The sequence below is a fragment of the Heloderma suspectum genome, chromosome 4 (assembly GCF_057233095.1).
Source record: "Heloderma suspectum isolate Gila_16-S chromosome 4, 16-S_ref, whole genome shotgun sequence".
Lineage (NCBI taxonomy): Eukaryota > Metazoa > Chordata > Lepidosauria > Squamata > Helodermatidae > Heloderma > Heloderma suspectum.
Window position 1 is genome coordinate 71310501 of NC_139461.1, and position 15475 is coordinate 71325975.

General features: G+C 40.9%; 1 protein-coding gene across 1 annotated transcript in view; it reads right to left on the reverse strand.

Moving 5' to 3' along the window:
• The window catches only part of MAPRE2 (microtubule associated protein RP/EB family member 2), a 136172-nt gene that overhangs the window by 77961 nt on the left and 42736 nt on the right, over window positions 1-15475 (reverse strand). The window contains exon 2 of the mRNA XM_084849602.1: window positions 10979-11040. The gene's annotated coding sequence lies outside the window, so the exon portion shown is untranslated. The remainder of the gene's footprint in view (window positions 1-10978; window positions 11041-15475) is intronic.

Below are 15475 nucleotides of genomic sequence, written 5' to 3' on the forward strand. Positions count from 1 at the left end.
TAGAAGGCACTCTGTGCCACTGATGCCATCTGAGCCTCAAGTGACAGGGTTGGCTCTAGGAGAACACTCAAGCTATAAACCTGCTCCTTCAGGGGGAGTGCAACCCCATCCAGAACTGGTTGAACACCCTCCATCTGGTCAGAAGAACCACCTACTTACTAACAGCATCTCAGTCTTGTCTGAATTGAGTTTCAGTTTATTAGCCCTCATCCAGTCCTTTGTTGCAGGCAGGCACAGATTTAGCACATCCACAGCCTCACCTGATGAAGATGAAAAGGAGAAGGAGAACTGCCTGTCATCAGCATACTGATGACAATGCACTCCAAATCTCCAGATGTCTGCACTCAATGGTTTCATGTAGATGTTGAACAGCATGGGGGACAAAATGAACCCCTGCGGAACCCCATACTGGAGAATCCACAGGGCTGAGCCATGTTCCCCAAGCACCACCTTCTGGAGCTGACCATCCATGTAGGACCAAAACCACTGCAATGCCATGCCTACCACTCCCACCTCAGACAGTCATCTGAGAAGGATACAACGGTCAATGGTATCAAAAGCCGCTGAGAGATCAAGGAGAATCAACAAGGTCACACTCCCCCTATCTTTCTCTCAACATAGGTCATTATACAGGGTGACCAAGGCTGTTTCTGTTCCAAAACCAGGCCTGAACCCCACTGAAATATAATGGCTAACTATGATTGAAAGCAGTGCTCAATAGGATCAAATATGTGGTCTGATAGGTATATACCCAAAGTGTTACAATGACACAAGGACTACACTATGTGCCTTACTGGATGTTTCAATTCGCTCTTGGTTCAAGAGCATATTAGAGCCAAGGAAAAACATGGAACCAAATGGTGACTATGAAGATTGGCCACCAAAGCATCTCTAGGCTTGACAGAAATTAGGCACATGTGAATGAATACATAGTTATGTTATGGCTGATATACAGAAGCCCTTGCCCTCTTTTTTGTGACAGTCCTTCAAGGATTTGAAGAGTGCTATTATGTTCCACCTCAATCTTCTCTTCTTCAGGCGAAACATATCCAGTTCCTTCAACCTTTCCTCTCAGGACTTGTTTTCCATACCCCTGACCATCTTTGGTACTGTAGTCTGAACCTGTTCCAGTTTGTCTACATGCTTCTTAAAGAGCAGTGCCCTGAATAGGACCCAGTACTCCAGATGAGGTTTGACTTGTGCAGAATCAAGTGAACTAATCACTTCCCATGACCTGGAAATTATGATCTATTAATACAGCTTAAAACCACAATTAGCCTTGTTTGCTGCCTCATCACACTGCCGACTCATGTTCAACTTGTGGCTGACTACAATCCTGAGATCCTTTTCAAAGATATTACTGCCAAGCCAGGTATCTCCTATCCTAATTCCTGTGCAGTTCTTTTTTTAACCTAAGCACAGAACTTTATATTTGTCTTATTTTCATTATGTTAGTTTCCACCCAATTCTATCAAGAGCATGTTGATTTGTATTCCTGTCTTCTGCTGTGTTACCTATCCCCCCTAGTTTTGTGTTATCCTCAAATGTGATATGGATTCCCTCCACCACTTCATCTAAGTCATTGATTAAAATGTTGAACAGTACTGAGTTCAGGACAGAGCACCCTCCCTCCAGTTTACCCCTGGAGCCACTGAAGAGTAGAGTTTTCCAAGCAGCTGCAAATCCATTAGTTACAAATGTGCTCAAAGCTTAGCTGATCTATTTCTTCTCATGTTTCCCAAGAAATTCATTATTTCTGTTGTCGGATTCCTATGTATTTAATGACAACTTTATTGTGATGATAGGAACCTGTAGAATAAAGTATCATGTATCAACTGTTAAATAGGCAGATGTAATTGTAAATAGGCAGAACTCCTATACTGCCTCGGCATAGCGTCGTCAGAGCGGGGGAGGATCTCTCACCACACCCCCATCATACGGAAAGATTTAGACCAGCTCTAAATTATTTCCCTCCCATTGCTTGAAAAGGGAACAAAATAGTTTTACAAATGAAAGGAAAAAAAACTGGAGGGAGAGTGGTGACCACCACTCCTTTCTCATTTCCGCCCTAGTGACTGTAGCCTGGCTCAGCTTAGGACTGTTGGAACACTCCAATACACCAATAGGATTGCTCTGTTAATGCAAAAGAGCAATATATAATCATGTGTATGCCAGATCAATAAATGGCTGCTGACAATAGTATTACTAGCACATCAAATCAAATGTAATATAACTCGTTCACATAGGCTATACTAAACCTATGCAGGAGGAGTACATATTTCATTTGTTTATGACAGGTTATCATAATTACACTGGTTAGCCCAATGAGATCTAACTGTTACATTAACCCTTTTGTTTCAGACCCCTTTTGTCTAAGATCCCTTAATTTATTAACGGAGCATGAGCAGCCTTTCAGGTAATTTCGGTGGGACTTTAAACATTTCAGTCAGAAAGTACATCTCTTCTACAACAGAATAGTAAAGATACCATAAGTTTCCGTCCACACTTCCTGTATATAAAGTGCAAGCCTTCCTATTCTTTTATGGTACAATATTCTCATTTCCTGGTAAACCCTCCCTATTTTGTTACTCATAGAAAGGATCCACAACAAATGTGTCCTTCACATGAAAGGGATTGACATAAAGGTAGAACAAGGGAGTCACTTCCTCTCACGGGAGACCCCCCCTTCCCGGCCATCACAAAAGCATTCAGTTTGTTGGTAGGCAGCATCTTTGTGAGAGCTCAGAGGAGCCACAAGCAGTAAAGAGGAGGAGGGAAAGGTAGCCCTGGCAGAGTTCCATCTCTAGTTCTTTTCAGCGGTGAACTCAGCTGGAAGAGTTTGCTGGGACAGCCACAAAAGCTAAACTGACAGGAGAGAGAGGTCAAGTTTATATAGTTGGGGGTGGGTAGGTATATTGAACTTCCTGGCGCAGCAGCATCTAGGCCATATTACACCACACAGTTGGTTTATTGCAAATGCAGGAGAATTGTTGGTCCCATAATGCAAACAGTGTTTATTTATTTATTTCATTTCTATACCGCCCAATAGCCAAAGCTCTCTGGGTGGTTCACAAAATTAAAACCTCTTTAAAAAGAGGTAAACCCACCAAAAGAGCTCATGAACCTGAATAAATAATGATCCCTTTAATGAATAATGTAGATCAACCACATCATCCAGAACTGTGCAAGGAGGAAACTGGTTATGCTGAAAGGCCCATCACAAACTTAAAGGATCATGGACACTCCATCAAGACATGTTTAACTGTGAGGGGAATGATACAAGCCATGCATGTGTGTGTAGCCTTCCCCTTTGATAGATTATAATGGGTAGGGAATCTGTGCCTGATCCTTAACTGAGCCAGAACAACTTCCTTTCTTCAGTTCTTAAATTACCATAATTGAGGTACTGGTTTCAGCTCAAGAAGCTATTCGTTGATCAGACCCTTCCCTCAGCTCTTGCTACTAGTCTATAAAGTTGCAGAGTATAAGGAAAGGGCAGTATGTATAGCGGAATTAAAATGTATAAGAGTAGGAAATGTTCTAGAAATGCATTTACATTTCTTGTGACACAAAGAAATACACATGCCACTATTCCTCCGTGGCCATTATTAGATTCCATATGTCAAAGTCAACTTAGATTCCAGTGGTTAATTTTCACAGTTTAAATAGTGATCTCTGCATGCTGGAGAATGGGTGGGGGGTTCTTAACTTATTGCCTGAATTTTCATACATGTTCAGTTAAGTGAGCTTTGTGCAGATATTCGTTAGTGAGGCGAGGAGAGGGAAGAGGATATGTATATCTATATCATTTCAGTATTATTTATAAAATTTTCCTAAATACACTGTAGAAGGGTTTCATTAAACATTAGACAGCCACCTTTTAAAAGTACTCCAGATATAATTTAGAGCCCCACACATTTTGCTCACTTTAGCTACACAAAGAAAATCAGCATTTAAGTCAGTCTGAGAATATTGTGTTCAGAAGCTGTCCGTTTTTACATCCTAATAAATACCTCATCAATACATAGCACTGATAGGGACTGGGGATCAGAAGAAATCTAACAAGAAAATGCAAGGTATAGAGACTATTACAGCTCTTAGCCAAATGGCAACACCGATGAACACTTAGTCCATCTCTGTTAACCTGTAACTGCATGGCTTTTAAGGGCTACTTCACAGTTTACACTGGTATCTCCCACAAGAAACGTGTAAGGGGTGAACAGCAGGCATGTATCCTTATGCAGGGAGCCCCAATCCAATCAATATGTATACACATGTTTTGTTATCTTTTGGTTGGTCTAATAGAAGGCATTATACTAATATGGATTTAAGAGCACGTAGCTATTGTTCACACTTTACATGTTTGCTGGGGGAGACACCAGTGTACCTACAGCAAACAACTGCAATGTATTGGATGAAACTATCCTCAAACCCATGGGGCCATGGTGGCTTAGTGGTTAAGACGCTGAACTTCAGACCGAAAGGTCGGCAGGAGCAGTTCGAGACCCGAGTGCTGCGTGACGGAGTGAGCTCCCGTCTTCAGTCCCAGCTTCTGCCAACCTAGCAGTTCGAAAGCAAGAAATTGCAAGTAGATAAATAGGTACCGCTTCAGCGGGAAAGGTAACAGCGTTCCGTGCACCTCGGTGTTCAGTCATGCCGGCCACATGACCATGGAAGTGTCTTCGGACAGTGCTGGCTCTTCGGCTTAGAAATGGAGATGAGCGCCACACCCTAGAGTCGGACAAAACTGGTTGGGGACACCTTTACCTTTACCTTTTTATCCTCAAACCTATATGCACTGCAGCTGGGATCAGCACAAGGTGTCCTGTGCCACATTATCCTATTCCTGTTTTACTACTACTCCTTGCCTCTGACCTACAGCAAACAGTGCAGGGTCTCACCCCAATCCAAAACCTTCATATGCTTTGGTAAGTACATTGAGTTCCTATGGGAATGGGCTTCCTCAAGAACCAATTATACAGTATTTTTAGCAACATGTCTAGAACAATGCCACTGTAGACTCTTATCATTCCCAGATATACAGCATGTGTTACAGCTATTCCTTTCTGTTTAACTCAGTAGTATTATTTAATGCCTAAGAAGGAAGTGATTGTCGCCCATTTGAAGCAGGGGTTACAAAGCCCCAGAGCACTTACATTTTTAGTACTAAACTTGCACAAGACTCTGCCAACCTGTACAAAAGGGGCAACACCAAGAAACATTCTCTGTGGCTGTTCAAACAGTTATGGGAATCTTCCCCTAGAAGTCTGTAAGAACCAAAGTTTGCAGATGTTTCAGACATGCTACAACAATTTAAAATGTGGGTTGCTTTCAGCAGCCTGGGTTAAGCTTATGGAAGAGAAGAGAGACATTACCATTATGTTTGCATTCTAGCACATTTTTAGAGAAACAGATTGGCAGTCATCCTAAGACCTTGGAATGGGAAGGTGATAAATCTAAAGACAACAAGAGACAAGGAAGCACAAAGAAACAGCAGGAACTCAATTGAACAAGCACTAAGTACAGCACACTAGCAACAGTAGTTCCTCTTTTAAAATACTACTCTGCAACATACAAGAGCCAGCAGAGACTAAAGCCAAACTAAAGGATGCATGGAAAGTTACCAAAAATTGTAATCATGATCCTTTTACCAAAGTGAAAAAAAGTCAACACATATGACTCTGCTGTGTCTGACCTCCATGATAACTAGTACTGAAAGGGGAATGTTTTTTTTTTTTTTAAGCTGCAAGATACTTGCTGAACTCAGGGCCTTGATTAGAGCCTCTGGCTGTGTTTGGATGCAACAGTAAAGCAGGAAGAATCCTGGATTATTGTTCATGAGCAGTGTGCTCCTACACACTACCCAACTGCCCCCTCTGCAAGCTGGAGCAGATAAACAAACGATGGACCTCTGGTTTGTTTTTCGTGATGTCTAAACTGTGAACCAGCTAACAAAAAGGAATCTCAAAAATCAAACACAAAACTAAGTGGATTAATGATTCTACCAAATTCGTGAAATTCAGTTAATTCAAGATTAATTGCAACTGTCCACTATCATTCTATATTACTACTTGAGTGAATCAGACTGTGCTGTCTTTTAAGAAGTGGATCTTATGATTAGTCAGTTAGCATAACTCCCCAGGGGAGTATTCCTGGTTATAGAACAGTGGGAAAAAAACTATAAAAAATTCAGGTCATTTTTAAACAGGGCCTTAAAAGGGCACCGTGCCTATCTTACTATTGAAGTAAGCAAGCAGTCTGGAGCCATAAACAAACATTCCATTTAACTTAACTTTTCCCTATCAAGGGGAACAGTATCCCAGTCTCTTCCCACGTTTAACCAAAATTGCCTTCAAACAGTAGATTTTGTAATTAAGAACACCAGGCTGATCATGGTGTCCTGCAATTACTTTTAGGGGGGAAAGGTCAACTTAGAAATGTCTCACTGTACTTTTGTCATTTATTTAATGCATGTAACATTGAAGAAGAAAAACTAAAATAAAAGCCACATTATTAAAAACCAACAATGAAAAGCAATAATTAAAGTAATTAAATCACAGCAGCAGAACTAGGTATTTAAAGCCTGTTTAAATAGTAAGAGCAAAAGAACAGCCATGCTGGATTAGGCCAAAGTCCTATCTAATCCAGCATTCTGTTCACACAGTGGCCAACCGATGCCCATGGGAAGCCCCACAAGCAGGATGTGTGCAACAGCACCATCCTGTTTGTGATCCCAGCAACTGGAACAGGGAGACATACTGTTCCTGATATTGTAAATGTTTTCGGTGAGTGTCTGAAAGATGATGAGAAAGCAAGGTAAATTTAGAAAGGAATTTGTATAGGTCCCACCACCAAAAAGGTCCCATCTCTTGTGGTCACTTGCTTGAGCATTATGATAGCACAGAGAATAAGACCCCCAAGGCAGATCAATATGGGAACAGACCATCCTTGACGTAACTGGGTCCCAGACTCTTTCAGGTTTTAAAGGCCAACACTAGCACTTTGAATTGAGCCTGGAAACAAACAGGTAACCAACAGAGCTAGAGCAAAGCCTGAGCATATTACTCAATCATTGGGTGCCAGATAAGAGTTTGGCCACTTCATTTTGGACCAACTGATGTTTGCAATGTATTCTGTTATTTATAGGCCAGCTTTCAACAATATTACTGGAAAGTACTTGGGATAAGCAGATCTGCAAACAGTCCATACACACTCAGAGCAATCCTGCCAAAAATCAGTACCTTTAAGTCACACTGAAATCCATGAAAGAAATAATTTCCAGAGAGGTAGCCATATTAGGCTATTGCAGCAAAAACAAATAGTCTTGTGGCATCTTAAAGATTTATTGTGGCCTAACTTTTTGTGAATTGTATATCACTTCATCAGATGCATGACATGTTGTTCTGCATGATAGGTCCTGAGATATAGATTTATATACACATGACAGGGGGAGTGGCGATTGTAAACAGAGATCAGAATGAAGTGAACTGCAGAAAATACAGGTAGTACTTTCATTACATTACATTACATACATTAACAATGGCCCATCACAAAAAACTGTTGCTGGTGATAACAGACAACCTGACATTGGTAAACTGATTAACACATGTAATGTGATATGGTTCGTTCTGATTTAAGGCACAACAGAGTATTGAACCTCTTAATGAATTGCAATTATAGTGGTTTCTCAGTTGGAGTCTCCCTTTGAAGTTCCTTTGTTCAAGGATGGTCACTTTAAGATCAGTTACAATGTGTCTTGGGAGGCTGAAGTGTCTCCCCATTAGTTTTTTTTTTTTTAATTACTGGCATACCTGATGTCAGATTTGTGTCCATTTATTTTCTTGCATAGAAACTGGCCTGTTTGTCCTATGTAGAATTCAGAAGGGCATTGGTGGTAAATGATGGCATAAATCACATTGGAAAATGAACTAGTGAATGAATCCCTGATGTTGTGGATAAGGTCCTGTGTGAGTGCGAGTTAGACGCATGCATAACTCTCCCAGGTGAAATCGGGACTTAAGAAGATTTTTACTCTTATTTGATTTTGTCAAATCTTTGTCTTTCATACATCAAATCTTTGTCTTTTATACATTAAAATATAAGCCCAATCCAGCCCTTGTCATACAGGGCCAATTGCATGCAACAACAATTGGCCTTGGGTGGGGACATCCATTCTCATTACATACAAAACAGCCCTGTTGATTTCAAAAGAAAATTATTTTCAATTATTTTAATTTTAGCAGCCCTATTCACTTCAACTGCTAATGCCAATGGAACTAAATACATTTATATTGATAGTCTGCCCCACCTCATGCAAAGTGGGGTGGGAAATGGGCTATTAGGAGCTCTTTAACCAGCTGATCTTAACCACGTCTGTGCGTTGTCATCACATTTTACCATCCTTAATTTAAATGGCGCAGAATTAAGTTGGGTTGCCTTCTTCATGATACTATGGAACAGCTGGGATGCACACAGTGTAAAGGATGTCAAAAAACCCATGCATCCTTAGATATTATTAATATAATCCAACCTACAAAGAACCATAAGGTTGTGCAACACTGTTCAGAAGTGTATTTGCAACAAAAAAAGCGAAGTCTTTTTCTTATTACAAGAAAAATAACTTGTTGTTTCTTACGTCATAGAAAAACAACGAGCATTCAAAACATAGAACATAAATAATGATCAATTTTCATATGATTTTTTAAATGTACTTTTGGGGGGCTTTAAATATTAGAAAACTGACAATACAGAATCCTTCTCTGGAATAGTGTATTCTAATCTGCACTGACGTAATTTTGGCTTTCCTTCCCTATTGCAATTGTCAGCAACCATTTGTAAAGCGGCTATTTGCATGCAAGATATCTTTTCCCCCTACTCGCAGATATGACCCCCCCCACCGCCAAATCTGGATCAGGGCATAGGTCTATAAACATGTTTAATTAAAAATCAGTTTCTCCCCCCCCAAACTGATTTTAATTAAAAGAGAGAGAAAGAGATTGCACCCTAAATAACTACAGCTCATTTGTTAATATGTGCTAGTATTTACAATAGTAGTTTGAAGGCCTGCAGTTGCAAAATAGATATTCACTATATTCTGTGTTAAACTGGCAAAAGATATCAGCATATGGAGAAGCTGTATAACTGCAGACTAGTATAACTTCCTCAACTGTGCTAAGAATAAATATAGTGACATAGAAAAGATGCATGTGCAGGCAAGTGTAAAAACTTTTTCAAGCCTCAAATAAAACTTTGGTTAATGCTTCGCTAACAAAACTTGCTACTTCTGCAGTAGCACAATAAAGCTCTATGCTGAAGAATTTTGTCACAGCTTATTATGCTATGTATTATACTGCAATATCTGACAGAATAATTTTAGGAGGAAATATTACCGAAGAAATAATGCAGAAGGAATTCCATAAGGAATTATCTGGGAAACTTGTCTGTTGATCTAAGGAAGACATCACTTCCGGAAGCATATGGCTTCCAAGATTGTTTTTTCATTAGCTATGGCACTGTTCTAAGTGGACTTCCGTAGAAACTGCTTATTTTGTCCTCAGTAGTAATTAACCTTCCTTCCAGTTATAAGTTGTGGCACTGTCTGTTCTTGGAAGGTGCAGCCACATTTTACTTTGAAGGAGAGAGTGCTAGAATACATATTCCTTGAATATGGAGGCAGTACCTTTAGAAGGGACCTATTTCAATGCCTCATTTCTCCCCCACATGAAGAATTCGATGCTGGAATTGGCATAACAACTACAACTGCATTGCCCTGGCTGGTTGGTGAGGGTTCTGCTCTGTGCAAGGTTCTGCTCTCTCCAACAAGACCTACAGGGCTTGGGATTAGTCGCCCAGTAACCAGGTGAAGAGGAAAAAAGAAGGAACTGCTGAAGGGGCAGGGAATCCTAGGCTGTTTCTAGTAAAATCTTCAGAAGGGCACTGAGTCCCAGAAGCACTTATACTATCCATTCCCTCTCAAACCCAGAGGCTTTCCCCTGGGCCCAGAAGAGACTTCTGTACCAACCACCACAAGGCTTCTCTTCAGGTTAAAGGATCAAGGAGGACCAATGACTGTTGTGTTTCTTCAACTTATGCCGGTAACCTGCGACTGTGGTGCTACACCCTGTCCCAGGGTTTTCCTTTACATTTGGGCCCTATACATCCCAGATGGGCAGCCACAGCTGGGTTAAAGCTTCTCTCCTCCACCTCCTCTTCTGTCCTTAGCCACAACACCCAAATTAGAAGACTGTGTAAAAGTTGCTCAAGACATTATTTAATTCAGAATGCGACTGCTCCCTGATAATTTTTAAAGCACCTACATGAACAGATGTTTTTATATTAATCGGTTGATAGCTTCCACTCTGAAAGCTGTCTCAAAAATAAACTGTTAATACTTTTAACCTAGTAAGACAGAAAGCATACCTGCACAGGCACATTTTGCAAACCAGGCTGCATACTAGAATTATTTAAAATAAGATTTTTCTTCCATTTAAAAACCAAGCCATGTGATAAGACATCGGTTTTGACAGGAACATCCTTAGAATGGTACATTCCACAAGAACATCTCCTTAATCCATGCTTATGTTGTTAAAAGGCTTTCTACACATTGCCACCTTGTGGATATGTCACCTAATTGTATTATTGTTCTCCAGTCTTCATATTACTATCCATGTTTTATATAGCTTGCTGCATATTTAGTTATTGGATTAGTTATAGATGTGATACTTTGTTAGTTAAATATTCATATTATATTATTGCAATGTTTTATATTTATTAGTTTGTCATTATGAATTTAGTATGGTATTGAACTGCTTCATCTATTATTAAAATATATTGTAATTTTGATGAGTTTGTATTTATTATTGTGCACTTATTGTCAGCCATTTGGGGCTTCCTGTCAGAAGAAAAACGAGCGTATAAATATGAAGTTTCATTTAATTTAATTTCTACCTTAGTAATTCAACAAAAATATAGAACTTACTTTGTGCATTCATGCACTTTCCCCGATTGCTGGAATTAACTGTTGGTTGCAGCAATTTGGTACTAGAAAAGAAAATACAGCAGCATTCAGCTCAACATGAAAACCAGGAAAAGCAACATAGTAACACAGTATCTTTATACAGCTACACAGCCACAAAGCTATCATTTTAGTTCTAAAAATGGAAAGGACAAGTCCTTTATTATAGTACCCTAATTCAACAAAGTTCACACTATCAAACTGATACATCTTACTGCCAAGAAGATGCAGCTCCTATATTGTGATGTCTGCTTGATTTAGAAACCATAGTCTAAACATAGTGCCTGAAATCTCAATATACCTAGACATTTAAACTCTGGATCTTAATGAGTAGTCCCACCAAGCTCTGGGAATTGGACATGTTGCAATTCTTACACAATAGTTTATATAAACAATTATATGTAAATACCCATAGGACATATCACAATATCTGTCTGAATGTTACATCATGCAGTACAAAACTTTCTCCCAAACATGCAGCTTCTGGATGTTCAAACCCAAGCCAAAACAAAAAACCATTAAAAAAATGTTTTAAAGTCTCCTTCCCAGAATGACACCAACCAGCAAACAACAACATGGAATGCCAAGAAAACCACCATCAAATTAGAACACACCTGTGGATTCAGAGGCGACCTATGATTTGCTGATGGTTTGGAAGAGAGCTCTTATAAAAATCATGAGGATCCAGAAGAATCCATGTTTGGGGGCTATGGTGGTGTTTGCAAGCACCAGATCTACACTTTTTACCATGCAATCTATAGATATCACTTTTAAGCTTTCATTTGATTGTAGTTTGGGTGGGTAGAGAAATCTAGTGTACAACTCATGCAAATTCAAGAAGATCCATTTTAATTCTGCTGGAGCCAGGTTTTACCCAGACCATATGTGCACATGGCACACACATACATACACATGTGTTTTCTGTGGGAGATCTGTTACGTGCACGTGCATGCTCAGGGGATGGGGGGAGTGCTTTCCTATTTTGTTTTCTGTGAGGGGTGCTTTGCAGTGTGTGTAGGCTACACATGAGCTCAGCCAGTACACACACTCTTTCCCCCCTACGTTACTCCACTATCCCCTGCTCTTCCGAGCCGCTCCACTCCTCCCCCACAGCCAATGCCCTTACCCACTCAGCAGTGGTACTTCTGAATCGGAGCCACTTGGCTCCCATTCTCATCAGGTGGCAGCCATTTCAGAATTTCCCAGATGCATTGCCCAGTGTCAGGCTATATATTTGGGAGCTTCTAAAATGGCTGCCACCTGATGAGGATGGAAGCCAAGCAAATCCCATACAGAAGCACTGCCCCCTGCTTGGATGAGGATATCTGGAGTGGGCGGTGAGTCCTTTGTGGGTGCTGCAGCACGGCACTACAAGTGCCATAGCATCTTCAGCCATCAAATTGGGGATTTCAGCATTAAGGATTATGCACGTAGTGAGAGGGGTTGCACAAGTCAAAGGTTTGTGAATTCTGCATGCCAGAATTCACAAACTGTTTTTTTTTGCTTCAAAACAGTACTACCGTATTACAGTGAGTAAATGAAACTGGTTTCAAAGGAACTTACTGAGCTCTGTGGGGGCTTGTGCCCTATAAAGCAACCTACAAATGTCGTAACTGTACTTAATTTATTTATTATTTAAGTATTTGATTTGTACCCCACCTTTCCACCAAGAAAAATGGCACTCAAGGCAGCTTACGACCATAAATAAAACTTAATTAAAAAAATAAAACAAATGCACTAAAAGCACAATTAAAAACAAAACAATAATAAAAACAGCATCTAACCCCAAAGACCCACTTACATGCCAAAGGCATGATCGAATAAAAAGGACTTTGCCTGACAGAGGAAGAACAGCAGAGATGGAGCAAACCTCACCTCCCTCAGCTGGAAGTTCCACAGCTGGGGGTAGTGACCGAGAAAGCCCTCCTTCACATTGCCACCAAACATGACTCTAAAGGCAGCAGTATCGAAAGAAGGGCCTCTACCAAAGATCTTAAGACCTGGGGAAGTTCATATGGGAGAAGGTGGTCTTTCAGGTAGCCTGGTTCCCAAGCCATATAAGGCTTTAAAGGTCATAACCAGCACATTGAATGCTGCCCAGAAACAGACCAGAAGCCAGTGAAGCTGCTATAACAAGGGAGTCATGTGCTCCCTGTAACTGGCTCCGGTCAACAGTCTGACTGCAGCATTCTGGACCAGCTGAAGTTCCTGAACAATTTTTAAAGGCAGCCCCATGTAGAGCATGTCATAGTAGTTCAAACGGTGGGTAACTAAGGCATGTATGGCTGTGGCCAGATCAGACATCTCTAGGAACAGGCGCAGTTGGCGCACAAGCGTCAGCTGTGCAAACACAGTCCTGGCCACCGCTGAAACCTAGGCATCCAGATTCAGAGCTGAGCCCAGGAGTACAACCAAACTACGAGTCTGAGTCTTCAGGGGGAGTGTAACCCCATCCAACACAGGTTGAGTCACTATTCCCTGATCTGCCTTTCAACTAACAGGAGTACCTCTGTCTTGTCTGAATCAAGCTTCAATTTGTTTGCTTTCCCTCAGCAAGTCCATTACTGACATCAGGCACCAATTTAGAACCAGAACAGCTTCCTTGGATTTAGATAGAAGAGAGAGAGAGAGTCAGGTGTCATCAGCACAATGGTGCACCAAACCCCAAAACTCCAGACAGTCTCTCCCAGCAGTTTCATTTATATGTTAAATAGTATGGGGGAGAAGATGGAACCTTTAGGGACACCACAGGCCAATGGCCACAGCTTCGAGCAGGAATCCCCCAGCAGCATCTTCTGAGATCACCCCTCCAAGAGGAACCAGAGCCACCATATAATAGTGCCTCCCAGTCCCATCTCAGACAGATGCCCCAGATGGATAATATGGTCAATGGTATCGAAAGCTGCCAACAGGTCCAGCAGAACCAACAGGGACACACTCCCCCTGTCCAGTTCCTGAAGTAGATCGTCCACCAAGGTGACCAAAGCAGTCTCTGTCCCGTAACCAGGACTGAGGCCAGATTGGCCTGATTTCTAGATAATCCGCCTCATCCAGAAGTCACTGGAGCTGAGAAGCCACCACGCACTCCAACACCTTGCCCAAAAACGGAATATTGGAGACCAGCTGGAAATTATCCAATGAAATGGTGTTCAGGGAGGTTTTTTTAAAACACACACACACACACGCACACGTATGTACGTACATCTTACCACTGCCTCTTTTAGGCAAGATGGAATCACACCTTGCTGTAAAGAGGCATTCACCACTACCTTTACCCACTCAACTAATCCCTCCTGGCTGCAAAATTTTCTAAGCCGGGAAGGGCAAGGGTCAAGCACACAAGTGGTAGGCCTCACTACTTCAAGGATCTTGTCCACATCCTTGGGCTGTACAAACTAGAAAGTATCCATTGTAACTGCACAAGCAGGGGCCAAAGTTACATCCACCAGACCTGCATCAACTATAGCATCCACGTCACTACAGATATGACCAATTTAATCTGCAAAGTGTCATGCAAATTGATCACAGAAGGTGATCCACCTCTTCTCTTGTGGGTAAGAGTGCAATAGGCCTGTGACCACCTCTTCTTCTTGTGGGTGACTCTGTGCAGATGCAATGGTGGTGGTGAAGTACAATTTCTTTGCTGACCTTACTACCATGGAGTAAGCTTTAAAATGAGCTCTAGCCTGTGCTCAATCATTCTCAGTTTTCTGCCAACATCACCCTAATCAACAGCACCTTATTAAATAAGAGAGCTAGACTTAAGGTTACTGAGATATTTTAATTATTAAAATTCATAAAATGGCATGTGGATTAGATTTATTTACTTACTGTACATTAAGACTGCCTAATAACCAAAGTGTACAATACAATATGGTAGAAGATTTCATAATTTTTTCAACTCACCAAATTCAAAAAGATCCTATGAGCCAACTCTTAATTTTTATCCCACTGTTTAGAAACTGTATGTTTATAGCCCAACCCCCAAGTTGGTTAAGGCACAGGCCTATATTTTAAGCCCAGTTAATCTATTCAATGTTATTCAATAACTTATTCAATATAAGTTTAGAGTTGGCCTCAGAATTTTGCATGTACAAACCCTACTGAAATCAATATGTATGATTGCAGTTATTGGTCTCAAACCGAATATCATTCTGTCTTCACTGGTGTGTGGATGAAGCTACAAGTGTGATTATCTATACAGATATAGTCCCTAAGTGAAAGCCAGAATGCAAACAAATCTAAGCACCATGTGAGGGATATCTTATACAGCTCAACAGCCCTACTCACAAACACAGCTCCCTTCCTGTGGCCATCAAACAGAGAGAAACAGACAGCTGTAGGGAAATGACAGTTATTGAAAAATATACGCAGGCAAAACTTACAACATCTTAGTCATTTCCCGCTATCATAATCAGAAAATGTCATTATTCCCAACATCTGCTTCATACATCAGCAAAT